This window comes from Scyliorhinus torazame, chromosome 5 (assembly GCF_047496885.1).
Source record: "Scyliorhinus torazame isolate Kashiwa2021f chromosome 5, sScyTor2.1, whole genome shotgun sequence".
Lineage (NCBI taxonomy): Eukaryota > Metazoa > Chordata > Chondrichthyes > Carcharhiniformes > Scyliorhinidae > Scyliorhinus > Scyliorhinus torazame.
Window position 1 is genome coordinate 121,051,398 of NC_092711.1, and position 27,463 is coordinate 121,078,860.

The 27,463-nt window shown below is 47.2% G+C and overlaps 2 long non-coding RNA genes across 2 annotated transcripts in view; one reads left to right on the forward strand and one right to left on the reverse strand.

Moving 5' to 3' along the window:
- Positions 1-311: 311 nt before the first annotated feature.
- The window catches only part of LOC140421785 (uncharacterized), a 36,045-nt gene continuing 8,893 nt past the window's right edge, over positions 312-27,463 (reverse strand). The window contains exon 3 of the long non-coding RNA XR_011947071.1: positions 312-1,236. This is a non-coding gene — a long non-coding RNA (uncharacterized lncRNA). The remainder of the gene's footprint in view (positions 1,237-27,463) is intronic.
- Positions 19,791-27,454, forward strand: LOC140421781 (uncharacterized). The gene is made up of 3 exons (XR_011947067.1): positions 19,791-19,894; positions 21,305-23,590; positions 24,824-27,454. It is a non-coding gene; the product is annotated as an uncharacterized lncRNA (long non-coding RNA).

The following is a 27,463-nucleotide window of genomic DNA, read 5'->3' on the forward strand; positions in this document are numbered from 1 at the left end:
ATGTACAAACTCCACATGCACAGTGATCCGTGGCCCGGATCGAAACCAGGTCCTCAGCGCCTTCAGGCAGCAGTGCTAACCAGTGTGCCATCGTGCCACAAGTTTTTGTTGATTATTAATATCTAAACCTCTCAAATGGTTAATTGACTGAAAAATTCAGACGTCTTCACTCTTACAATGCCAACTTCATCTTTATCCCCTGGATTTGATCAATGGACCACGATTCTATGAACGATGATCAGATTGATTTCAGTTTTGTGATAATAATGAATCGTCTCACTTTATAATTGACGAATGCAGTGACCAGGATGTGCTCTCCACAGGACTGGGATGCCCTGTCATTGCCTTTATTTATTCCATCATTAACTGACTGAAGCAACAATAAACTGGAGGTTAAAATAAATAAAGATACAACAGCCACACACGGATCAGCTCGTTCCATTTGCATGAATTCATGTTATTTTTATCAGGAATTAACTGAAATGATTTTCTTCATTCTTATTACCTAAACAGCTTGGATTTTAACTTACTGAAGAATTCAGACTTTTTCACTGTTACAATCGCTTGTCATTCAGCTTCAACTTTATCCTCTCGATTTGAAATGAAATGAAAATCACTTATTGGCACGAGTAGGCTTCAATTAAGTTATTGTGAAAAGCCCCTAGTCGCCACATTCCGGCGCCTGTTCGGGGAGGCTGGTATGGGAATTGAACCGTGCTGCTGTCCTGCCTTGGTCTGCTTTCAAAGCCAGCGATTTAGCCCAGTGCGCGAAACCAGCCCCTGTAGATTTGATCAACAGAACACTGACTGCAATTATATAAATGATCAAATTGACTTCAGGTTTATACTAATTAATGAATCATGACTTACAGTTCATTAATACAGTGACCAGAACGCTTCTCACATAATCTCCTTGCTCTTATATTCCAGGCCTCATCCAAGAAAGGATTCTTGGCTGCCTGATCGATCTCTCCAGCTACCTGTGGATAGGGACTCCAATGCCTCTCTGTTGCTCGACGTTCTCAGTATCATTCTATTTATAGTTCATTTCCTTGTCTTGTTTTCACTCTGAAATTCATTATCTCTCACTGTTTGTAGCACAGCGGTTAACATTGTTCACAGCGTTAGGGTCCCAGGTTTGATTCCCAGGTTTGGTCACTGGTCTGTGCGGAGTCTGCACATTCTCTCCATGGCTGCCTGGGTTTCCTCCGGTGCTCCGGTTTCCTCCCATAATTCCTGAAAAACATGCTTGTTAGGTAAATTGGACATTCTGAACTCTCCATCTCTGTACCTGAACAGGCACCGGAATGTGGCGACTAGGGGATTTTCACAGTCACTTCATTGCAGTGTTAACGTTAGCCTACTTATGACAATAATAAAGATTATTATTAAATTGAATTCCGGAGCGGCAGGTTGGCGCAGTGATTAGCATTGATGTCTCTTGACGCTGAGGTCCCAGGTTTGATGCTGGCCCTGGGTCACTGTCCATGTGGAGTTTGCACATTCTCCCCACGTCTGCGTGGGTCTCACCCTAAGTTAAAAGATGTGCAGGGTAGGTGGATTGGTCACGCTAAATTGCCCCTTAATTGGAAAAAAATTGGGTACTCTAAAAAAAATTTTTTTAATTGAATTCCATTTGTAATTGTTTTGCCCATATGACCAGTCCACTGATATCTTCCTGCTGTCCACGGCTTTCTCCCTCAATGTCAACCATACGTACAATTGTTGTATCATCTGCAAATTTCATAATTATTCATATATACCAGAAAACTGTGAAGCCCCACTGGAAACAGGCACCGAGACATCATTCTAACCTGGATGTGATTCACAGCAGCAATAACAGCAGAATCCATCCCCTGTTGTCGCCTGTGAACTTGCTGCTGTCGCAGCAGGTTGTTTGACTGAGCAAATCCCCTCCCACACACAGAGCAGGTGTATGGCCTCTCCCCACTGTGAACTCGCTGGTGTTTCAGCAAATTCCATTTACTTTTAAATCCCTTCTCGCAATCAGAGGATTTGAAAGGTCTCTGATCAATTTGAATAAGTTGGTGTGTAGTCAGGTGGGATGACTGAGTGAGTTTCTTGTCAGACACGGGGCAAGTGTACGGTCTCTGTCCAGTGTGAACCCGCTGGTGTATCAGAAGGTCGGATGAATCAATGAATTGCTGCCCACACACACGGCAGGTGAATGGCCTCTCTCCAGTGTGAATGCGTTGGTGTTTCAGAAGATCCCTTTTACTTTTAAATGTTTTCACACATTCAGAACAATTAAAAGGTCTCTGATCAGTGTGAACAAATTGGTGTGTCTGGAGGTTCGATGCACAAGTGAATCTCTTCCCACACACGGAGCAGGTGAATGGCCTCTCCTCAGTGTGAGTGCGTTGATGTATCAATAAATAACTTTTACTTTTAAAGCTCTTCTCACACTCAGGACAATTAAAAGATCTCTGATCAGTGTGAAGATGTTGGTGTGTCCGCAGGCTCGATGACTGAGTGAATTCTTTCCCACACATGGAGCAGGTGAATGGCCTCTCCCCAGTGTGAGTGCGTTGGTGTAACAGTAAATTATTTCTGCTTTTAAAATTATTTTCACAGTCAGCACATCAAATGGTCTCTGGTCAGAGTGGACCTGATAGTGAGTCCAGAGGTTTGATAAAGTATTAAATCCCTTCCCACATTCCAGACAGGTGAAAGGCCATTCACCAGTAGTGTGAACATGCTGGTGTGTGATGAGGTGTGATAACTGAGTGAATCCCTTCCCACACACGGAGCAGGTGAATGGCCTCTCCCCAGTGTGAATACGTCGATGAGTTTCCAATTCAGATGGGTAATTGAATCCCATCCCACAGTCCCCACATTTCCATGGTTTCTCCATGGTTATTGACAGGTTCTCAGGTGTAGGTGGGATGCAGATTTGAGGTCACTATCAGATCAGCCGTGACGTTATTAAATGGTGGAACAGGCTCACGGGGCTGAATGTCCAATTGCTGCTTCTTGATTCCTATTGTGCGAATGTCCTTTTGTCTCTTCAGCTTGGATTCAGTTTGTTATGTGCAAAGTCTCCACTTCTAACCCCTACTAAAAGGAGTTTACAAAAGTCATCAATGTCAGTCCAGGATAGAAATTCTCAAAGAGACAATTCGAGTTTATCTGGAACACTTTTTCCTCTCTTGTTCCCCCAAAGCTTTCAATCCCCGCCCCACACACTCTCCCTTCTTCCTGGGCTGAAATCCAAACCCATCTCACCATTTCTTTCCTCCACTGCCAGTTTTCTCCCTCCCTCTCCTCTGCCTGGGTTCAGTTCTCCAGCTCTTGTCTGCAGACTAACAATACAATCAATGGGTCTTATTGGGGGTTTGGAGCCTCCAGCGGGTGTTTGTGAATCCTCCCCACCCACCTGCCAGGGTTTCCTTCCTTGCCAGAGATCAGGGTCCTCATTGATTTGAGTGCAAAGTGTAAGCTCTTATTTATTATCCTCCCTCCCCCATCCTCTGATGTGAACCATCCTCCAGTGTCTGAAGCAGGATGGTGCCCGTTAACCTGGGCCTGTTCCCGGGAGGGAGAAGCTCCGCAGCTGCAAACCAGGGAGCTGACAATGATGGTGAAGGGTTTGCTCCAGCTCACAATGCCCGGGGAGTGATTGACGGCAGGTTCGGACCAATAGGAAGAGGGGGCTGGAGGACCGCACGAGAGCAGGTGGTCATCCAACCAATCAGAGTGAATGGGAGGCGGGACAGAGCCTCAGTGGGCGGTTAATCTGCGCCTGTCTGGGATAAAATCCCGAGCAACTTTTGCCGTCAATTGTCGTATCCGAGGTTCTTATTCGGGGCTTGGGGCCTGCACAGTGTGTTTATGAAGCCACCCGCCGGCTCCCTCCCTCCTGACCTACCCAGCGGTGTTTGAATGGATGAGAATTTCCAAACGATCACCTGAACCGGAGTTACTCTCAATACTGCGCATGCTCCACTCACCATGCCCCGGGGAGTGATTGACGGCAGCTACAGACCAATAGGAACAGGAGGTAGGACTGGAGGACCGAGTGGGAGCAGCTGGTCCTCCAACCAATCGGACTGAATGAGGGGTGGGGCTGAGCCCGGACCTCCCTCATTGGCTGAAACTCTGCAGCATTTTGAAAGCTGATTTGTCTCAAACACCAGGAGAAAACTGGACCTTTCTGTGGCTTTAAACAGATGACAGGAAATGAAGGGATCTGGAAAGCAGCAGATTCTTCATGTTGTTCCAGGAAAGTGGGGCCTGTGGAATGTCAGGTTTTACACAGCACAAGGTCAGCCTGTGGTTTCACGCTAGGTAAAGAATCTGCAAACAAGGCAAGGGAATAAACAATTAATGGTCGGACCTGAGGAAGGGCAGAGGATCAGAGGGGCCATTGGCGGACAGGTAGATAGGGTGGTTAAATAAAGAATATGGAATACTTGATATAAATACTTGAATAAAATATGATATAATACTTACAACCGACAGAATACCCTTCGTCGTCCAGTACTTCCCCGGAGCGGAGAAACTACGTCATCTTCTTCACAGCCTTCAACACGTCATTGATGACGATGAACATCTTGCCAAGGTCATCCCCACACCCCCACTACTTGCCTTCAAACAACCGCGCAACCTCAAATGAACCATTGTTTGCAGCAAACTACCCAGTCTTCAGAACAGTGACCACGACACCACACAACCCTGTCATGGCAATCTCTGCAAGACGTGCCAGATCATCGACATGGATACCACTATTACACGTGAGAACACCACCCACCAGGTACGCGGTACATACTCGTGCGACTCGGCCAACGTTGTCTACCTCATACGCTGCAGGAAAGGATGTCCCGAAGCGTGGTACATTGGCGAGACCATGCAGATGCTGCGACAACGAATGAACGGACATCGCGCAACAATCACCAGGCAGGAATGTTCCCTTCCAGTCGGGGAACACTTCAGCAGTCAAGGGCATTGAGCCTCTGATCTCCGGGTAAGCGTTCTCCAAGGCGGCCTTCAGGACCCGCGACAACGCAGAATCGCCAAGCAGAAACTTATAGCCAAGTTCCGCACACATGAGTGCGGCCTCAACCGGGACCTGGGATTCATGTCACATTACATTCATCCCCCACCATCTGGCCTGCAAAATCCTACCAACTGTCCATGCTTGAGACAATTCACACCTCTTTAACCTGGGGTTACCCCATCTCTGGATCTGTAAAGATTTAATCACCTGCTAATGCTCGCATTCCTAGCATTGTTTGGCATCTTTGAATTTGTCTATATATGTGTTTCTGGAACAGACCTCTTCATTCACCTGAGGAAGGAGCAGCGCTCCGAAAGCCAGTGACATCGAAGCAAACCTGTTGGACTTTGACCTGGTGTTGTAAGACTTCGTATTGAATAAAAGAGGCCTGGACAATTCCCATCCACCACCACTCTCCTCCGCCTGGCTGAACTCGTTCAAAAACTTCTCCTTTAATTCATCCCACTTTCTCCAACTCCAAGGTAGCAATAGGTACCCTGTATGGGTCCTAGCTATGCTTGCCTTTTTAATTGGGTATGTGGAACATTCCTTGTTCCAGGCCTACCCGGGTCCCCTCCCACAACTCATGTACTGGTACATAGATGACTATTTTGGTGCTGCTTCATGCTGTCGTCCGGACCTGGAAAAATTCATCAACTTTTCTTCCAGTTTCCACCCCTTCATCACTTTCACCTGGTCCATCTCAGACTCCTCCCCTCCCTTCCCTTCCTTGACCTTGCTGGCTGCATTTCTGGCAATAGACTATCTACTAATATCTATTACAATCCCACTGACTCCCAAAGCTATCTTCACACCCTACAACCTGTAAGCACTCCCTTCCTTTCTCTCAGCTCCTCTGTCTCTTTCGCATTTGTTCCGATAATGCCACTTACCAAAGTGGTGCTTCAAATGTGTTTCTTCTTCCTCAACCATCATTTATCACCTACATCTGTTGACAGGTCCCCTCGACAGTGTGCGGTCCATCTCCCACAACACTACCCTCGCCCCGTCCCCTCCCTCCAAGAACAAGGATAGAATCCCCCTCATTCTCACATTTCACCCCACCAGCCACCGTATGTAAAGATAATCCTCTGCTATCTTCGCCAACTCCAGCGTGATGTCACCACCAAACACATCTTCCCTTCACTCCCTCTGTTAGCATTCCACAAAGACCATTCCCTCCGAGATAATCTAGTCCACTCCTCCATCATACCCAACACCTCTCCCATCACCCATGGCACCTTACCATGCAATTGCAGAAGGTGCAACACCTGCCCTTTTATCTCTTCCATGCTTAACATCTCAGACCCAAAACACTGATTCCAGGTTAAGCAGCGTTTCACTTGCACCTCTTTCAATTTGGTCTATTGCATTCACTACTCCCAATGTGGTCTCCGCTATATCAGAGAGACCAAACGTAGATCTTCGGTCTGTGCGCTTTCTGGTCCCTGACCTTTCCGTTGCTTGCCATTTTAACACAAGACCCTGTTCCCATGCCCACATGTCTGTCCTTGGCCTGCTGCAATGTTCCAGTGCAGCTTAACGCAAACTGGAGGAACAGCATCTCATCTTCCGGTTAGGCACGATACAGCCTTCCAGTCTGAAAATCGAATTCAACAACTTCAGATGATTAGCTTGAGCCCACCTCGAGCCCTTTATTTTCATTCCATTTCATTTTAACTGTCTTTTACCTTTTATTTCTTTGTCTTTCTTTATATATATTTCCCCCCACACCCCACTCTTTCCCATCTGATCCTCCCTTTCCCGCTGTTACCAGACTCCTAAATGACCCTCTTCTGGACTGACCTCAGTAACACTACACCCTTGTATGCTTCATCCGATGCAAGTTATATTGTGCACCTTGTGTTGCCCTATTATGTATTTTCTTTTATTTCCTTTTCTTTTCATGTACTTAATGATCTGTTAAGCTGCTCGCAGAAAAATACATTTCACTGTACCTCGGTACACGTGACAATAAACTAATCCAATCCAATCCTTCCCCCCTTCATCTCATTTTACCTTTCTCCCAGCCATGTCTCCCCTCCCCCAACATCTACATCTGTCACAGCTTACCCTCTGATTTTAGTTTCTCTGCTATTTGGCCTTTTGTTCTCTCTGGGGACTGCCATTATCATAGAATTTGCAGTGCAGAAGAAGGCGATTTAGCCCATCGAGTCTGCACCAGCCCTTGAAAAGAGCACCCTAATTAAGCCCATGCCTCCAACCTATCCCCATAACCCGACTAACCTTTTGGACACGAAGGGGCAATGAGCATAACCAATCCACCTCACCTTAACATTTTAGCACTCTTTTCCCTTGGTTTCTGTGGCTATGACTCATCTGGATTTCCAGAAAGCCTTTGACAAGGTGCCACACAAAAGGTTGTTGCATAAGATAAAGATGCATGGCATTAAGGGGAAAGTAGTAGCATGGATAGAGGATTGGTTAATTAATAGAAAGCAAAGAGTGGGGATTAATGGGTGTTTCTCTGGTTGGCAATCAGTAGCTAGTGGTGTCCCTCAGGGATCAGTGTTGGGCCCACAACTGTTCACAATTTACATAGATGATTTGGAGTTGGGGACCAAGGGCAATGTGTCCAAGTTTGCAGACGACACTAAGATAAGTGGTAAAGCAAAAAGTGCAGAGGATACTGGAAGTCTGCAGAGGGATTTGGATAGGCTAAGTGAATGAGCTAGGGTCTGGCAGATGGAATACAATGTTGACAAATGTGAGGTTATCCATTTTGGTAGGAATAACAGCAAAAGGGATTATTATTTAAATGATAAAATATTAAAACATGCTGCTGTGCAGAGAGACCTGGGTGTGCTAGTGCATGAGTCGCAAAAAGTTGGTTTTCAGGTGCAACAGGTGATTAAGAAGGCAAATGCAATTTTGTCCTTCACTGCTAGAGGGATGGAGTTTAAGACTAGGGAGGTTCTGCTGCAATTGTATAAGGTGTTAGTGAGGCCACACCTGGAATATTGTGTTCAGTTTTGGTCTCCTTACTTGAGAAAGGACGTACTGGCACTGGAGGGTGTGCGGAGGAGATTCACTAGGTTAATCCCAGAGCTGAAGGGGTTGGATTATGAGGAGAGGTTGCGTAGACTGGGACTGGACTCGTTGGAATTTAGAAGGATGAGGGGGGATCTTATAGAAACATATAAGATTATGAAGGGAATAGATAGGATAGATGCGGGCAGGTTGTTTCCACTGGCGGGTGAAAGCAGAACTAGGGGGCATAGCCTCAAAATAAGGGGAAGTAGATTTAGGACTGAGTTTAGGAGGAACTTCTTCACCCAAAGGGTTGTGAATCTATGGAATTCCTTGCCCAGTGAAGCAGTAGAGGCTCCTTCATTAAATGTTTTTAAGATAAAGATAGATAGTTTTTTGAAGAATAAAGGGATTAAGGGTTATGGTGTTCGGGCCGGAAAGTGGAGCTGAGTCCACAAAAGATCAGCCATGATCTCATTGAATGGTGGAGCAGGCCCGAGGGGCCAGATGGCCTACTCCTGCTCCTAGTTCTTATGTTCTTATGTTCTTTCATTCCCTCACCCTACAGTATAAATATCTCCCACTTTCTACGCCTTTTAGCTTTGACAAAGGGTCATCTAGGCTCGAAACATCAGCTCTTTTTTCTCCTTACACATGCTGCCAGACCTGCTGAGATTTTCCAACATTTTCCCTTTTAGTTTCAGATTCCAGGATCCGCAGCAATGTGCTTTTGTTTAGAACAGCCATTTAAATCACTTTGGCAAATAGAACATAACACAACACCCATTTACCCGAATTTGTGTTTCATTTCAACTCGGTAGCAAAATATATTTTCCACTGCCTATTCGGAGTTTCAATGGTGCTGTTATTACCCAACAAAACCAGCGTTTGTGAATCAGCCTGTTCACCCCACAGGAGCCCAGTACGCAGGCGCAGAGTTGTATATAGAGCATGCGCAGTGTCACTTTGCTCGGAGTCCTGCGAGTGCGGGAGAGGTTTTTTCGGCAGGTGAAGGTCACTGGGGCAGGGGGGAGGAATGGAGCCGGGGGTTGGGGTGCGTTGAGCTTCATAAACACCTGGTGCAGGCTGCAAGCTCCGACAGGAGCCTGCCGGTCCCCTGCTTTCTGCTTCAGGGCCTTTTCCTGGGAAAAGGCCCGAGTTAATGGCCGCCATCTTGTTTCAGCGGGCAGCGGAGCGCATGCGCACATTCTGCCCAACGTGTGGGCGGGGCCTCAGGGTCCCAGTGACCCGGATGGTGACAACAATCCAAACAAAACAGCTGGAGGACATTCCACTGAGCTGACTGGGTGGCCTTTCGGTCAGAAGGTTCAAATTAGAGCAAAATACTGCGGATGCTGGAAATCGGGAGTAAAGACATAAAAATGTGGACAAATGTTCAGGTCTGTCAGCTTCTGTGGAGAGAAACAATTAATGTTTTGGATCTAAATTATCACAGCCGCAGGGACTGAGCATGGGGAGGGGAGGTTGGGGAAACTAGATTGTGAGTGAGCAGGGTAGTTGGAGTGGGGTAAGGAGGTCTGAAGACAGGAACCTGTGAGTGAGATGGGGAGGGGGGTTGAGAGAAAGGCTTCTGACTGAGTTGGGGGAGGAAGTTTGATGAGCGCGACCTGAGTGGGCAATGGTAGTTAGGATTAGGGGAACAGGCTTCTGTCTGTCAAGGGAGGGGATATTGACAGAAGTTTTGTGTTTATATGTTGGGACCAGCATGGAGTGTCTGGGAGCAGCCTAAGATCCAAGGGAACTGTGTACACACTGTTGGTGGGTAGAACAGACAGAGTGTAAGTCAAATATTTTATATATTGAATGTTACAAGGGAATATTTTTGGTTTGATTTGATTTATTGTCACATGTACCGAAGTACAGTGAAAAGTATTTTTCTGCGGCTGAGGGAACGAACACAGTACGTACATAGTAGACAAAAGACTAATCAACAGACCCGATTGACAAATGGTACATCGACATACAGTGATTAGTTACAGTGCAGGACAAGGGGGCAAACAAAGCAAATACATGAGCAAGAGCAGCATAGGGCGTCGTGAATAGTGTTCTTATAGGGAACAGATCACTCTGAGGGGGAGTGGTTGAGGAGTCTTGTAGCTGTGGGGAACAAGCTGCTCTATGTCTGGATGTGTGGGTCTTCAGACTTCTGTCTGATGGAAGGATCTAGAAGAAGGAATTGCCTGGGTGGGACGAGTCTCTGATAATGCTGTCTGCCTTCCTGAGGCAGCGGGAGGTGTGGACAGAATCAATGTGGGGGTGGAAAGCTTGTGTGATGTGTTGGGCCGAGTTCACCACACTGCAGTTTCTTGCGATCTGGACCGAGCAGTTGCCATGCCAAGCTGTGATGCAGGACAACTCTTGGGCCTCCTTTACCATGTAAATAAGACCATAAGACACAGGAGCAGAAGTAAGGCCATTCGGCCCATCGAGTCCACTCCACCATTCAATCATGGCTGATTTCAACTCCATTTACCCGCTCTCTCCATAGCCCTTAATTCCTCGAAAAATCAAGAATTTATCAACTTCTGTCTTAAAGACACTCAACGTCCTGGCCTCCACCGCCCTCTGTGGCAATGAATTCCACAGACCCACCACTCTCTGGCTGAAGAAATGTCTCTTTATTTCTGTTCTAAAGTGACTCCCTTTTATTCTAAGGCTGTGCCCCCGGGTCCTAATCTCCCCTGCTAATGGAAACAACTTCCCTACGGCCACCCTATCTAAGCCATTCATTATCTTGTAAGTTTCTATTAGATCTCCCCTCAACCTCCTAAACTCCAATGAATATAATCCCAGGATCCTCAGACGTTCATCGTATGTTAGGCCTACCATTCCTGGGATCATCCGTGTGAATCTCCGCTGATCCCGCTCCACTGCCAGTATGTCCTTCCTGAGGTGTGGGGCCCAAAATTGCTCACAGTATTCTAAATGGGGCCTAACTAATGCTTTATAAAGCTTCAGACGTACATCCCTGCTTTTATATTCCAAGCCTCTTGAGATAAATGACAACATTGCATTTGCTTTCTTAATTACGGACTCAACCTGCAAGTTTACCTTTAGAGAATCCTGGACCAGGACTCCCAAGTCCCTTTGCAATTCAGCATTATGAATTTTGTCACCATTTAGAAAATAGTTCATGCCTCTATTCTTTTTTCCAAAGTGCAAGACCTCGCACTTGCCCACATTGAATTTCATCAGCCATTTCTTGGACCACTCTCCTAAACTGTCTAAATCTTTCTGCAGCCTCCCCACCTCCTCAATACTACCTGCCCCTCCACCTATCTTTGTATCATCGGCAAACTTAGCCAGAATGCCCCCAGTCCCGTCATCTAGATCGTTAATATATAACGAGAACAGCTGTGGACTCAACACTGAACCCTGCGGGACACCACTCGTCACCGGTTGCCATTCCGAAAAATAACCTTTTATCCCAACCTTCCGCCTTCTGCCTGACAGCCAATCGTCAATCCATGTTAGTACCTTGCCTCGGATACCATGGGCCCTTATTTTACTCAGCAGTCTCCCGTGAGGCACTTTATCAAAGGCCTTTTGGAAGTCAAGATAGATAACATCCATTGGCTCTCCTTGGTCTAACATATTTGTTATCTCTTCAAAGAATTCTAACAGGTTTGTCAGGCACGACCTCCCCTTACTAAATCCACACTGACTTGTCCTAATCCGACCCTGCACTTCCAAGAATTTAGAAATCTCATCCTTAACGATGGATTCTAGAATCTTGCCAACAACCGAGGTTAGGCTAATTGGCCTATAATTTTCCATCTTTTCTCTTGTTCCCTTCTTGAACAGGGGGTTACAACAGCGATTTTCCAATCATCTGGGACTTTCCCTGACTCCAGTGACTTTTGAAAGATCATAACTAACGCCTCCACTATTTCTTCAGCTATCTTCAGAACCTAGGATGTAGCCCATCTGGGCCCGGAGATTTATCAATTTTTAAACCTCTTAGTTTCTCTAGCATTTTCTCCTTTGTGATGGCTACCATATTCAACTCTGCCCCCTGACTCTCCTGAATTGTTGGGCTATTACTCATGTCCTCTACTTTGAACACTGATGCAAAGTACTTATTTAGTTCCTCATCTATTTCCTTGTCTCCCATCACTAGATTACCAGCATCATTTTGGAGCGGCCCAATGTCTACTTTTGCCTCCCGTTTGTTTTTAATGTATTTAAAGAAACTTTTACGATCATTCCTAATGTTACTGGCTAGCCTACCTTCATATTTGATCCTCTCTTTCCTTATTTCTCTCTTTGTTATCCTCTGTTTGTTTTTGAAGCCTTCCCACTACTGTTTGCCACATTATAGGCTTTCTCTTTTGCTTTGATGCATTCCCTAACTTCCTTTGTCAGCCATGGCTGCCTAATCCCCCCTCTGATAACCTTTCTTTTCTTTGGGATGAACCTCTGTACTGTGTCCTCAATTACTCCCAGAAACTCCTGCCATTGCTGTTCTACTGTCTTTCCCACTAGGCTCTGCTCCCAGTCGATTTTCGTCAGTTCCTCCCTCATGCCCCTGTAGTTACCTTTATTTAACTGTAACACCTTTACATCTGATTCTACCTTCTTTCTTTCAAATTGCAGACTGAATTCTACCATATTATGATCACTGCCTCCTAAGTGTTCCCTTACTCTAAGATCTTTTATCAAGTCTGGCTCATTACATAACACTAAGACCAGAATGGCCTGTCCCCTCGTGGGCTCCATCACAAGCTGTTCCAAAAAGCCCTCCTGTAAACATTCAATTAATTCCCTTTCTTTGGGTCCACTGGCAACATTATTTACCCAGTCCACCTGCATATTGAAGTCCCCCATGATCACTGTGACCTTGCCTTTCTGAAATGCCCTTTCTATTTTGTGGTGCATTTTGTGCCCCTGGTCCTGACCACTGTTAGGAGGCCTGTACATAACTCCCATTATGTTTTTTTTGCCTTTGTGGTTCCTCAACTCTACCCACACGGACTCCACATCATCTGACCCTATTTCGTTTAGTGCTATTGATTTAATTTAATTCCTAATTAACAAGACAACCCCGCCCCCTCGGCCCACCTCTCTCTCTTTTCGATAGGTTGTGAATCCCTGGATGTTTAAATGCCAGTCCTGAACACCCTGCAACCACGTCTCTGTGATGCCTACCACATCATACCTGCCAGTCACAATCTGGGCCACAAGCTCATCTACCTTATTCCGTACATTGCGCGCATGTAAATGGTGTGCGCTTGATACCCCTGATAAACCCACATGTCTCCAGTTTCCACAATCTTCAGTCTCAACAGGTTTCTCCCATTCCCCCATCAATGGTTTTGTCATCAACACCTCCCACCCCAAGATGTCCCATTTTCTCCAGTGGAATAGGTCACTTCTGGTGTTGGGCGAACAGGTATTAGTGTGAATGCGCACACAAGCAGCAGATTTTGACATGACCTTGTGTGGAGTTGAATCTGAGAGGCTGGCAAGGGGAACTTTGTGTAGTTAAGGTTTGAGGTGACAAAGGAATGAATGAATTTCAATAAGTGTTGAGGGTTATGGGAAACTGGCAGGAAAATGGAGAGAAAGCTGAGATGAGGAGGGATTTCTTTACTCGAGGATGCGTTGAAGCTTTGGACCACTACCCCTGAGGATTCTGGAGCTTCAGTCATCAAGTATGTTCAAGACACAGATTGATAGGTTTCTAGACATTGAAGATGTCGAGGGATAGTGTGGGAAAACGGTGCTGAGGAGATCGGCCAATGATCCCATTGAATGGTTCAGGTTCGATGGGCCGAATGGCCACTGCAGCTCATATTTGTTATGATCTCCTGGACAGGAAGCTGTGAGCATGGATCTGTCAATCAGCCTGAATCAGCACCTTCAGGAGAATAGGGAGCATGAATATTAGATACAGCAGAGTGAGAATGGAGGAGTGTGTGGGATGGAGATTTACAGCTTTCGGGGATGAGAAAGAGGTGAAAATGTGACACAGAAACTAGAATTGTCTGTTCTGAGGTTCTATCCTCTACTGACAGTGATGAATCTTGTAAATTGTTTTTACAGGATATTAAATGAGGAGGAATTACAGATAGAAATCTCAAACATCACGGGCGAAATTCTCCGGAAACGGCGTGATGTCCGCCGACTGGCACCCAAAACGGCGCAAATCAGACGGGCATCGCGCCGCCCCAAAGGTGCGGAATGCTCCGCATCTTTGGGGGCCAAGCCCCAACATTGAGGGGCTAGGCCGACGCCGGAGGAATTTCCGCCCCGCCAGCTGGCGGAAAAGGCCTTTGGTGCCCCGCCAGCTGGCGCGGAAATGACATCTCCAGGCAGCGCATGCGCGGGAGCGTCAGCGGCCGCTGACAGTTTCCCACGCATGCGCAGTGGAGGGAGTCTCTTCCGCCTCCGCCATGGTGGAGACCGTGGCGGAAGCGGAAGGGAAAGAGTGCCCCCACGGCACAGGCCCGCCCGTGGATCGGTGGGCCCCGATCGCGGGCCAGGCCACCGTGGGGGCACCCCCCGGGGCCAGATCGCCCCCCCAGGCCCGCCCGCGCCGCTTTGTCCCGCCGGTAAGGTAGGTGGTTCAATTTACGCCGGCGGGACAGGCAATTTATCGGCGGGACTTCGGCCCATCCGGGCCGGAGAATCGAGCGGGGGGGCCCGCCAACCAGCGCGGCGCGATTCCCGCCCCCGCCGAATCTCCGGTGCCGGAGACTTCGGCAACCGGCGGGGGCGGGATTCACGCCAGCCCCCGGCGATTCTCCGACCCGGCGGGGGGTCGGAGAATTTCGCCCCACGTCTCGATCTGACAGTCACCCCCTTTCTTGGAACCTGAATATCATCGGCCTTTGAATCTAGAAGGAGAAATGTTTACCCGAACTGTCAGCTTCTAAAGATTTCAAACATCAGTGTGACTGGAAAAGCACCGAGACCCACACAACACACACCCGAGTGAGAGAGTTCATATAATCACCGAATCTACAGTGCAGAAGGAGGCCATTTGGCCCATCGAGTCTGCACCGGCCCTTGGAAAGAACACCCGCCCACACCTCCACCCTATCCCCAATAACCCCACCCAACCTTTTTCGACACTAAGGGCAATTTAGCCTGGCCAATCCACCTAACCTGCACATCTTTGGAATGTGAGAGGAAACCAGAGCACCCGGAGGAAACCCACGCAGACATGGGGAGAAAGTACAGACTCCGCACAGACAGTTCCAGTGAACCTACTGTGGAAAAAGCTTTAACCAGTTACACAGCCTGAATAAACATAACATTCACAGCGGGGAGAGACGGTACCCGTGTTGTGTCTGTGGAAGAGGCTTCAGCTGTTCATACAACCTGGAGAGACAAAACATGGAGAAACCGTGGAAATGTGGAGACTGTGGGAAGGGATTCAGAGCCCCATCTCAGCTGGAAACTCATCGATGCAGTCACACTAGGGTGAGGCCTTTCACTTGCTCTCAGTGTGGGAAAGGATTTACTCGGTTATCCACCCTGCAGATACATCAGCAAGTTCACACTGGGGAGAGGCCATTCACATGCTCCCAATGTGGGAAAGGATTCTGTGATTTGTCCCACCTATTGAGACACCAGCGAATTCACACTGGGGAGAGGCCGTTCACCTGCTTCCATTGCAAATATAAGCAACACATAATTCTCAATTTGCTTCATTTAACTATATTTGACTTTGTTTAAAAGCTGACTGTGGTCAAACTGAACAAAGATTGATGGGATTTCTGTTACCCAGTGAAACGCTTTCTTTTCTTGGTCAGTCATGTTTGCAATTCAATGGTGTATATTCAGTTATTCAGAGTGAAGACTCGAGATCTATTCAATTCAAAATGAAGTCATATATAACAAATAAATATACTGATGTTCAACATTGAATAATAAAACAGATGTGGAGTAAAATTGGTGGAAATTTTCTGTAGGAAGATAAGAATGATGCATTAATGATTGAACAGAGAGCATTATTCTGTTAGATATTTACTGAACAAATGCTAAAGTTCAGTATAAGTTCTATATCTTATGGTCTTATCAGTTGAGACATCTGTTTTAAAGGAACAGCTGTCTTCAGCTGGCCTCCCAGCCAAACCATTGAAAGCTGCAGCAAGACTGTGCAGGGTTGAACGTTGCACAGGTCCATTGGTACTGTGCTTCCAGCTGTTTCGGTAGCATGGAGGTTATCACATTCACCTAACACGCAAAAGGTGCCTGGTTCGAAACTGGCAGAAGTATTTAATGCTTCTTATTTATGATGTGGAGATGCCAGCGTTGGACTGGGGTGGGCACAGTAAAAAGTCTTACAACACCAGGTTAAAGTCTAACAGGTTTGTTTAGAATCACTAGCTTTCAGAGCGCAGCTCCTTCCTCAGGTGAATTAAGATGTGGGTTCCACAAACACATATGTAGAAAAATTCAATTATGCCAAATGGTACTTTGAATGTGAGTCTTTGCAGGTAATTAAGTTTTTACCAGTCCATATGGTGTGACTAGAAAGAGGGATAATCACAGGTTAAAGACGTGTGAATTGTCTCAAGCCAGGACAGTTGGTAGGATTTCGCAAGCACATGTAATGCGACATGAATCCAGGGTCCCAGTTGAGGCCGTACTCATGTGTGCGGAACTTGGCTATCAGTTTCTGCTCGGCCATTCAGTGTTGTCGCCTGTCCTGAAGGCCGAAGGCTTACCCGAAGATCAGAGGCTGAATGCCCTTGACTGCTGAAGTGTTCCCCGACTGAAAGGGAACATTCCTGCCTGGCGATTGTTGCGTGATGTCCGTTCGTCCGTTGTCACAGCGTCTGCATAGTCTCGCCAATGTACCACGCCTCGGGACATCCTTTGCTGCAGAGTATGAAGTAGATAACGTTGGCCGAGTCGCACCATTAAACGTGTTCTCACGCATAATGGTGGTACCCATGTTGATGATCTGGCACATCTTGCAGAGGTTGCCATGGCAGGGTTGTGTGGTGTCATGATCGCTGTTCTGAATGCTGCGTAGTATGCTGCAATCAATGGTCTGTTTGAGGTTGCGCGGTTTCTTGGAGGCAAGCATTGTTGATGGACATGGCAAGATGTTCGTCTTCATCGATGACGTGTTGAAGGCTGCGAAGAAGATGTCGTAGTTTCTCCGCTCCAGGGAATTCATCAAGCAAATGGGGCACGGGGAGTTTTTCCACAGACCCCAAGAGGTCGACAGCGAACCCAATGAGACATCCAATGAACCGGAACAGCAGACCGAGAGATCTGTTGGACTGGACGATCCAGCCAACAGGAAGGACTGGAAAACCTCACCCATTGAAACAATCCAATCAGCTGATTCTACAGCTCCTCTTCCACTAAACCACTCAGTGAAACTGCCTTGAAGACCTTTCTTGTCCAAATTCTGAACTCACATCTTTCACCTCTTTTCCTGCTGTCTCCCATCATGCTCTCTCAGCGCTCATCTTGTCTGTGAGATTGACCCTTTGCTCCTTTGACCCAATTCTCACTGAACTGTTTAACATCCAACTTCCACAATCATATAATTTACAGTGCAGAACAGGCCATTCAGCACATCGAGTCTGCACTGGCCCTTGGAAAGAGCACCCATGTCAAGCCCACACCTCCACCCTATCCCCATAACCCAGTAACCCCACTTAACACTTTTGGACACTAAGAGCAATTTAGCATGGCCACTCCACCGAACCTGCACATCTTTGGACTGGTGGAAAACCAGAGCAACCGGAGTAAACCCACGCAGACACGAGGAGAGCATGCAGACTCAGCACAGACTGTGGCCCAAGTGGGAATCGAACCTGGGACAGTGGAGCTGTGAAACAACTGTGCTAACCAGTGTGCTACCCCTGATTTATTGGATCCAAGTTCAAATACAAGCCACCATGAAGCATCTGCCGTGGTGGGGTTTGAACCTGCATTCTCAGAGAATTGTGCTGGGTCTCAGAATTACTCATCCAGTGACAATACCACTACACCATCACCTCCCCAGTCAAGCACTTTACAGAGCTCGTCCGGGAAATGAACCCGGGACCTCTCGCATTTTGGAAACCCCTAAGCGAAAATCAGACCCCACGGTTTCAACGGTATCTCCATGGAATCAGTGTCTTTGTCTGTTTCCCATTTGACAATTAAGTGAAGCTTGGTCCTCACACAGAACACAACAAAGAACAAAGAAATGTACAGCACAGGAACAGGCCCTTCGGCCCTCCAAGTCTGTGTGGACCATGCTACCCGACTAAACTACAATCTTCTACACTTCCTGGGTCCATATCCCACTATTCCCATCCTATTCATGTATTTGTCAAGATGCCCCTTAAATGTCACTATCGTCCCTGCTTCCACCACCTCCTCCGGTAGCGAGTTCCAGGCACCCACTACCCTCTGTGTAAAAAACTTGCCTCGTACATCTACTCTAAACCTTGCCCCTCGCACCTTAAACCTATGCTCCCCAGTAATTGACCCCTCTAGCCTGGGGAAAAGCCTCTGACTATCCACTCTGTCTGTGCCCCACATAATTTTGTAGACCTCTATCAGGTCGCCCCTCAACCTTCGTCGTTCCAGTGAGAACAAACCAAGTTTATTCAACCGCTCCTCATCAGCCCTTCGAGTCTGCACCGGCTCTTGGAAAGAGAATCCTACCTAAACCGACATCTCCACCCTATGTCTGTAACCCCACTTAACCTTTTTGGACACTAAGGTAATTTAGCATGGCCAATCCACATAACCTGCACATCTTTGGACTCCTGCCTGTGCTATCACTAAGACTTCATGTTTCCACCTACGTTACATTATCCAGCCTCTCTCCTGTGTCTGTGCGTCTGGGGCTGAAACCTCGGTTATGCCATTGTCACCTCCCGATTCGACAATTCCATTACACACCTGGCTGCTCTCCCACATTCTACCTCTGTGAACTTAAAGCCATCCAAAAGTCTGCTACCCATGTCTTAATTCACAGCAAGTTTCTTCCCCCTATGATCCCTGTGCTCCGAGACTTGCATTCGCTCCCAGTCAATTCTCACCCTTGTTTTCAAATCCCTCCATGGCCTCATCTCTCCCTGTGTCTGTATCTCCTCCAGCTCCACAACCCCCTGAGATATCTGCAGAGCTCTGATCCTGAACTCCTGTGCACCCCCGATTCTAATTACTCCGCCATGGTTTTAAGTTCCTTCGGCCCCAAGCACTGAATTCCCTCCCGAAACCTCCCCGTCTCCACCTCACTCACCTCCTTTCAGACTCTTTAAAACTCACCTCTTTGACCAAGTTTTTGGTCACCTGCCCTAATATCTCCTTTTGTGTCTGGGTCTCACTTTGTTTTATAATGTTCCTGTGAGGTTGACTGGGATGACTTATGATGTTAAAGGTGTTATGAAAATAGAAGTTGTTGTTGTTGACTGTAACCCTGACCTCCTGTTTTATAAAAACCCATTGGTTTCACAACAAACTCTATCTCTGATGTTTTGCCTCCTGCGGGTTTGCAGCCTCTATAAAGACAGCGGCCGTTAACTCAGGCCTGTCACCGGGAGCAGGCCGCAGCTGTCTCCATCGAGCTCGATGTAAACCCGAGCCCGGAAACTTCCTGTTAGGGTTTGGAGTCTCCACTGGGTTTCAGTGAAACTTCCTAACCTGGTGCATCATCGGCACTGCGCATGCTCCAGTTCACAATGCCCGGGTGGTGATTGACTGCAGCTCTGGACCAATTGCAAGAGATGGGCGGATCTGGAGGCCCGAGGGGAGCAGCTGGTCCTCCAACCAATCGGACTGAATGAGGGGCGGGGCTGAGTCCCGGTCTCACACATGAACTGGAGCATGCGCAGTGCCGATGACAGTTCAGGATTAAGGCGATCGGGTGGAAATCCTCAGCCGGTCACATCCCGTTCGGTGAGTCCTCAGGGGGGGGATGGAGCTGGCGGGTGCGTCGGGAGGCTTCATAAACACTCCGTGTAGCCCGAAGCCCCGAACACGATGCTCCGATACGGCAGTTGAACCGGTGAAAGCTGCTCAGGCTTTTCCTCGAGACAGGCCCGGATGGACGAAGAATGTGGCCGGGCGCATGCGCAGAAAGCGAGAGCACCGGCTTTGCTCTGCCTCCCATTCACTCTGAGTGGCTGGAGGACCAGCTGCTCTCGTTCGGTCCTTCAGCACCGTCCCTCTTCCTATTGGCCCGAACCTGCCGTCAATCAGTCCCCAGGCATTGTGAGCTGGAGCAAACCCTTCACAATCATTGTCAGCTCCCTGGTTTGCAGTTGCGGGGCTTCTCCCTCCCGGAAACAGGCCCAGGTTAACGGGCACCATCCTGCTTCAGACACTGGAGGATGGTTCACATCAGAGGATGGGGGAGGGGGGATAATAAATAAGAGCTTACACTTTGCACTCAAATCAATGAGGACTCTGATCTCTGGCAAGGAAGGAAACCCTGGCAGGTGGGCGGGGAGGATTCACAAACACCCGCTGGAGGCCCCAACCCCCCAATAAGACCCATTGATTTTATTGTCAGTCTGCAGACAGGAGCTGGAGAACTGAACCCAGGCACAGGAGAGGGAGGGAGAAAACTGGAAGTGGAGGAAAGAAATGGTGCAGATGGTGAGATGGGTTTGGATTTCAGCCCAGGGAGGAGGGAGAGTGTGTGAGACGGGGATTTACAGCTTTGGGGGAACAAGAGAGGAACAAATGTTCCAGAGAAACTAGAATTGCCTGTTCAGAATTTCTATCCTGGACTGACAGTGATGGCTTTTATAAACTCCTTTTACAGGGGTTAGAATTGGAGAATTTACACACAACAAACTGAACCCAACAGAAAGGTTTGTTTCTTTGCGATTTCTATCCTGTATTGGCAGTGATGACTTTGTAAAATGAGAGATGACAACTCTCAGGAAAAATTAAATGGAGTGGGGCCTTTTTTCTATCAAAAACAACAAATTAAACAGTAGCCTGATAGAAATCTTTAAAATTATCAGTAGTTTCGAGAGAAGCAATGTGAGAGAGTGACCATAATAAAGAACAAGTCATAAATACAAGATAGTTACGAAAAAAATCAAAGGGGGCAATACTGACAAATTTATTCATCACAGGTTTAGAATGTGTTATTCATTACCATGGAAATGAGCTGAGGAAAGTGCTGAGATGTTTTCAAAAGGAAGAAATGGAATCGAAAATCAGCTGAACAGCTGAGGTGAAATCGGGGGACAGTCGGAGATGTGTGCCGAGTATGGACAGCAGCAGAATCAGTGACAGAATGGCCTGTTTGTGTCTTATATATTCACAGTAATTCAATGTAATCTCCTTTTACAGAATATTTGCAGATGCAAACATCGTGTCGAGATCTGACAGAGTTACTTGATTCATCAGGATCGGCCTTTCAACGTGGAAGGAGAAATGTTTGTCTGTTTTGTCTTTCTGAAAAAATGTCAAAAATCACTGTGATTGGAAAAGCACCGAGACACAGACATCGAAGTAATTTTCCACAGTTAGCTGGAACTGAGCTTTAACCAATCACACAGCCTGAAATTAAATTGCAGCATTTTCATCAGGGAGACACCGTACTGTGGCTTCAACTGATGATCCAAGTTGGAGAGACATAAGGACATTCGCACCAAAGGAATCAAGAAGCAGCAATAGGACATTCAGCCCCGTGAGCATGTTCCACCATTTACTAACATCACGGCTGATCTGATAGTGACGTCAAATCTGCATCCCACCTACACCTGATAACTTGTCGATAACCATGGAGAAACAGTGGAAATGTGGGGACTGTGGGATGGGATTCAATTCCCCGTCTGAATTGGAAACTCATCGACGTATTCACACTGGGGAAAGGCCGTTCACCTGCTTCGTGTGTGGGAAGGGATTCACTCGGTCATCACACCTCCTGACACACCAACTTGTTCATACTGATCAGAAACCTTTTAAATGTGCTGACTGTGAGAAGAGCTTTAAAAGCAGATATGATTTACTGACACATCAACGCACTCACACTGGAGAGAGGCCATTCACCTGCTCCGTGTGTGGGAAGGGATTCACTCTGTCATCAATCCTCCTGAGACACCAACTTGTTCATACTGATCAGAGACCTTTTAAATGTGCTGACTGTGAGACAAGCTTTAAAAGTAAACAGTATTTACTGAGACACCAAAGCACTCACAAAGGGGAGAGGCCATTTGCCTGCTGTGTGTGTGGGGAGGGATTCACTCAGTCATCACTCCTCCTGAGCCATCAACTTGTTCATATTGATCAGAGACCTTTTAAATGTGCTGACTGTGAGAAGAGCTTTAAAAGTAAAAAGAATTTACTGACACATCAACGCACTCACACTGGGGGAGGCCGTTCACCTGCTCCGTGTGTGAAAAGAGATTCACTTGTTCATCCCAGCTTCTGAGACCAGCGAGTTCACACTGGACAGAGACCGTTCACCTGCCCCGTGTGTGACAAGAAATTTACTGAGTCATCCCACCTGACTAGACACCAACTTGTTCACACTGATCAGAAATCTTTTAAATGTTCTGACTGTGAAAACAGATTTAAAAGTAAATCAAATCTGCTGAAACACCAGCGAGTTCACACGGAAACAGAATCATAGCATTTACAGTGCAGAAGGAGAGCATTTGGCCCATCGAGTGCACCGGCCCTTGCAAAGAGCACCCGACTTAAGCCCATACCTCCAACCTAACCCATAACCCCACTTCACCTTTTTGGACACTAAGGGCAATTTAGCATGGCCAACCCATCTAACCTCACATCTTTGGACTGTGGAGGGAAACCGGAGCACCCAGAGGAAACCCACACAGACACTGGGACAACGCGTAGACTCCGCACAGACAGTGACCCAAGCCGGGAATCAAACCTGGGACCCTGGTGCTGTGAGGCAACAGTGCTAGCCACTGTGCTACCGTGGGAGCGATACTGGGGAGAGGCTGTTTAACTGCTCCGTGTGTGGGAGGAGATTCACTCAGTCAAACATCAGCAGGTTCACAGGCAACAGCAGGGTTTGGATTCAGCTGTTGTCGCTGCTGTTGGTCACATCCAGGGCTGAATGATGCCTGGACGTCTGTTTCCAGTGGGGCGTCACAGTTTTCCGGTATTTATCAATGATTTAGACTTAAATGTATGCACCAGGATTATACAAAAGGTGCTGATGTGTTTTAGACAATGAGGGAGGAAGCCATGGACTGGGTCAGGTGGACAGAAAAATGGTAAATGGAAATTTAGATAATGAGAGGTGAGGAACACACTTCAGTTAACTCACGATAAAAATAAGGTCACTTCAGGATATTGGAAAAAACTGATTGGTGGGGAAGCACGCAGATGTGCGGCCTGAAATGCGGATGTTCACCGTAAGAAGGGTTGCGCATGTGCGACGGTTTGCGCTTTCTATTGGTCAACATTGAGTGTGATTTGGAGTCATTAAAGTGTCTCCCAGCCGTACCTTCCCCTTTCCCATTGTCTTCGTGCGGGGCATCATCCAATGGAAATTGTCGGGGGATCGGAAGAACTTTATTCGTCCAGCCAATCAGAGCACGGCTTTGGGTGCATTCAGATTGAGCTTCACAGAAGAGTAAACCTCCTCATGTCTCCAAATCTGTGAGTGAAACACTGTCTTTTCTCCCCCTTTCCATTTATTCATTCTGGGGTTAAATTGTGGCTTGCAGGAACTGAAGGGAAAGGAAGTGAATCCAGGGAAGGTGCAGACTCTGGGAAGGTTGGGCCAGGTCTCTCTCCCTCAGCTTGACACATCTATTTGCCTGGCGAAAAGGATGGTCTCTTTCCTAATGTTCACAAGGGCTGGCATCCACACAGATGGCTGATGTTTAAGGGGACAGTAATTTTTTTTAAATTTAGGAGGCGCAATTCTTTTTTTTCCAATTAAAGGACAATTTAGCATGGCCAATTCATCTACCCTGCACTTTGTTTTGGGTTGTGGTGGCGAAACCCACGCAGACACGGGGAGAATATGCAAACCCAACACAGACAGTGACCCGGGGCTGGGATTGAACCTGGGTCCTCGGCACTGTGAGGCAGCAGTGCTAACATTGCACCACCATGTTGCCTGGTATGGAGGGCATTAGCGATGAGGAGCGGTTGAATAAACTCGGTTTGTTCTCACTGGAACGAAGGAGGTTGAGGGGAGACCTGATAGAGGTATACAAAATTATGAGGGGCATAGACAGAGTGGATAGTCAGAGGCTTTTCCCCAGGGTAGAGGGGTCAATTACTAGGGGGCATAGGTTTAAGGTGAGAGGGGCAAGGTTTAGAGTAGATGTACGAGGCAAGTTTTTTTACGCAGAGGGTAGTGGGTGCCTGGAACTCGCTACCAGAGGAGGTGGTGGAAGCAGGGACGATAGTGACATTTAAGGGGCATCTTGACAAATACATGAATAGGATGGGAATAGAGGGATACGGACCCAGGAAGTGTAGAAGATTGTAGTTTAGTCGGGCAGCATGGTCGGCACGGGCTTGGAGGGCCGAAGGGCCTGTTCCTGTGCTGTACATTTCTTTGTTCTTTGTTTGTTCATGCTGCGCCTAGGGGATAGTAAATCAATGTAGGACACAGATATGCCCAGTTTTGTAATTATGGTACATATTAAATAGAGTATTTAGGGTTAAGTAATAAAGTGCTAATTATTTCTAGTCTTGAGATATAATGCTGTAACTAACTTATACATTTACAATCATAGTGAGAGTGCGGGAAGAATGTGTGGGATGGAGATAACCGATTCAGGGGAAAGGAAGAGGAATATTATACAGAAACTAGCATTGTCTGCTCTGAATTTCTGTCCTGTACTTTGTGAAGACTTTTGTAAACTCCTTTTCCAGGATGTCAGAAGGGGAGGATTTGCAGCCAGAAATCTCAAAATGCATCAAGCCTTAACAGCGTCACTCGAATGACCAGAACTACCAGAACCTGAATGCCATCAGTCTCTGAATCTCGAAGGATAAATTGTCTGTTTTGGCCGTCACATCAGTATGACTGGAAAGGCACTAAGAAACACAGATCTGAGTGAGAGTGTCCATTGCACTGACTGTGGAAAGGGCTTTAACCAATTAAATAGACTGCAGAAATATCACACCATTTACAGCGAGGGAGAGACTGTACACATGCTGTGTGTGTGGGAAGGGATTCACTCAGTCATCCTACCTGCTGACACACCAGCAGGTTCACACCGGGGAGAAGCTGTTCACCTGCTCTAAGTGTGGGAAATAATTTAATCATTCATCTGACCTTCTGAATCACCAACAGGTTCACACCAGGGAGTGACCGTTCACCTGCCCCGAGTGTGGAAAGGGTTTCACTCAGTCATCCCACACTAGGCCGTTGAACTGCTCCAAGTGTGGGAAGTGTTTTATTCAATCCTCACTCCAGTGACACATCAGGGAATCCGTTTTATTCAATCATCCCACCTAGCATCACATCAGGGGGTTTGCAGCAGAGAGAGGCCTTTCACCTGCTCCGAGTGTGGGAAGCGGTTTATTCAATCATCTCACTAGTGTCACACCGGGAGAGGTTAACACCAGGGAGAGGACATTCATCTGTCCTGAGTGTGGGAGGGGTTTCATTCAATTATCGGACCTGCAGAATCACCAGCAAGTTCACACTGGGGAGAGGCCATTCTCCTGCAGAGTGTGGGAAGGGATTTATTTGTTCAGCCAACCTGCAGGCACACCAATGCATTCACACCAGGGAGAGACCATTCAGTTGCTCTGAGTGTGGGAAGGGATTTGCTCTTTCATCCGATCTGCAGAGTCACCAGCAAGTTCACACCGGGGAGAGGCCATTCATCTGCTCTGAGTGTGGGAAGAGATTCATTCAGTCATCCCACCAACAGACACACCAGAAAGTTCACAAAGGGATTTACTCAGTCATCCCGCGTGCTGAGACACCAGCAAGTCAATAAGTGATGACAGGGATTAGATTCTGCTGTTTTTGCTGCTGTTAATTACATCCAGGACTGAACCATGTTCATTCTGACACTTGCTGAAGTGGGAGAGTTGGAGGGTTTCTTTCTGCTGGACTGGCTAGTGTCAAACTTTGCTTCCAGTGGCCTGATGCTGAGCCTGGGAGAGCACATTTCCACTGAAATGATTCTCAAAAGCTGCTGAAGGACATTTATTTTATCCTGGACAGTAAATAGTGTTACTAAAACTACAGGTAGATCTAAAATTAATATATTTCTCTCTGTTCCATTGAGTCTACAGCACAGGGCCAGGCCAGTCGGCTCAATTGATCTGTATCAGTATTTAGCTCCACATGAGCCTCCACCCACCCCGCTTCATCTCCCCCATGAGCATCTCCTTTTTTTCCTTTGTCCCTCATGTATGTATCCAGTTTCCCCTTCAATGTATTCACGCTGTTCATCTCAACCTCTTTTTTTTTTTAATTTAGAGTACCCAATTCATTTTTCCCACTTAAGGGGTAATTTAGCGTGGCCAATCCACCTACCCTGCCCATCTTTGGGTTCTGGGGGCAAAACCCACGCGAACAAGGGGAGAATGTGCAAACTCCACACGGATAGTGACCCAGAGCCGGGATCGAACCTGGGACCTCGGCGCCATGAGGCAGCAGTGCTAACCACTGCGCCACAGTGCTGCCCTAGGTTAAAGAGGTTTCTACTGAAATTATTGAATGCTTGCATCATCTTAAAGACTCCCATCAGATCACCCTTCAGTGGTCCCCTTTCCAGTGAAAGGCAGCCGTAACATAGAACATCGAACATTACAGCGCAGTACAGGCCCTTCGGCCCTCGATGTTGCGCCGACCTGTGAAACCACTCTAAAGCCCATCTACACTATTCTCTTATCATCCATATGTCTATTAGTGTTGGCGAGTCCGCTACTGTTGCAGGCAGGGCATTCCACGCCCTTACTACTCTCTGAGTAAAGAACCTACCTCTGACATCTGTCTTATATCTATCTCCCCTCAATTTAAAGCTATGTCCCCTCGTGCTAGACATCACCATCCGAGGAAAAAAATCTCTCACTGTCCACCCTATCCAATCCTCTGGTCATCTTGTATGCCTCAATTAAGTCACCTCTTAACCTTCTTCTCTCTAACGAAAACAGCCTCAAGTCCCTCAGCCTTTCCTCATAAGATCTTCCCTCCATACCAGGCAACATTCTGGTAAATCTCCTCTGCACCCTTTCCAATGCTTCCACATCCTTCTTATAATGCGGCGACCAGAATTGCACCAGAGTTTTGTACAGTGGCAACATGACCTCATGGCTCCGAAACTCAATCCCTCTACCAATAAAAGCTAACATGCCATACACCTTCTTAACAACCCTCTCAACCTGGGTGGCAACTTTCAGGGATCTATGTACATGGACACCGAGGTCTCTCTGCTCATCCACACTGCCAAGAATCTTACCATTAGCCCAGTACTCTGTCTTCCTGTTAATCCTTCCAAAATGAATCACCTCACACTTTTCTGCATTAAACTCCATTTGCCACCTCTCAGC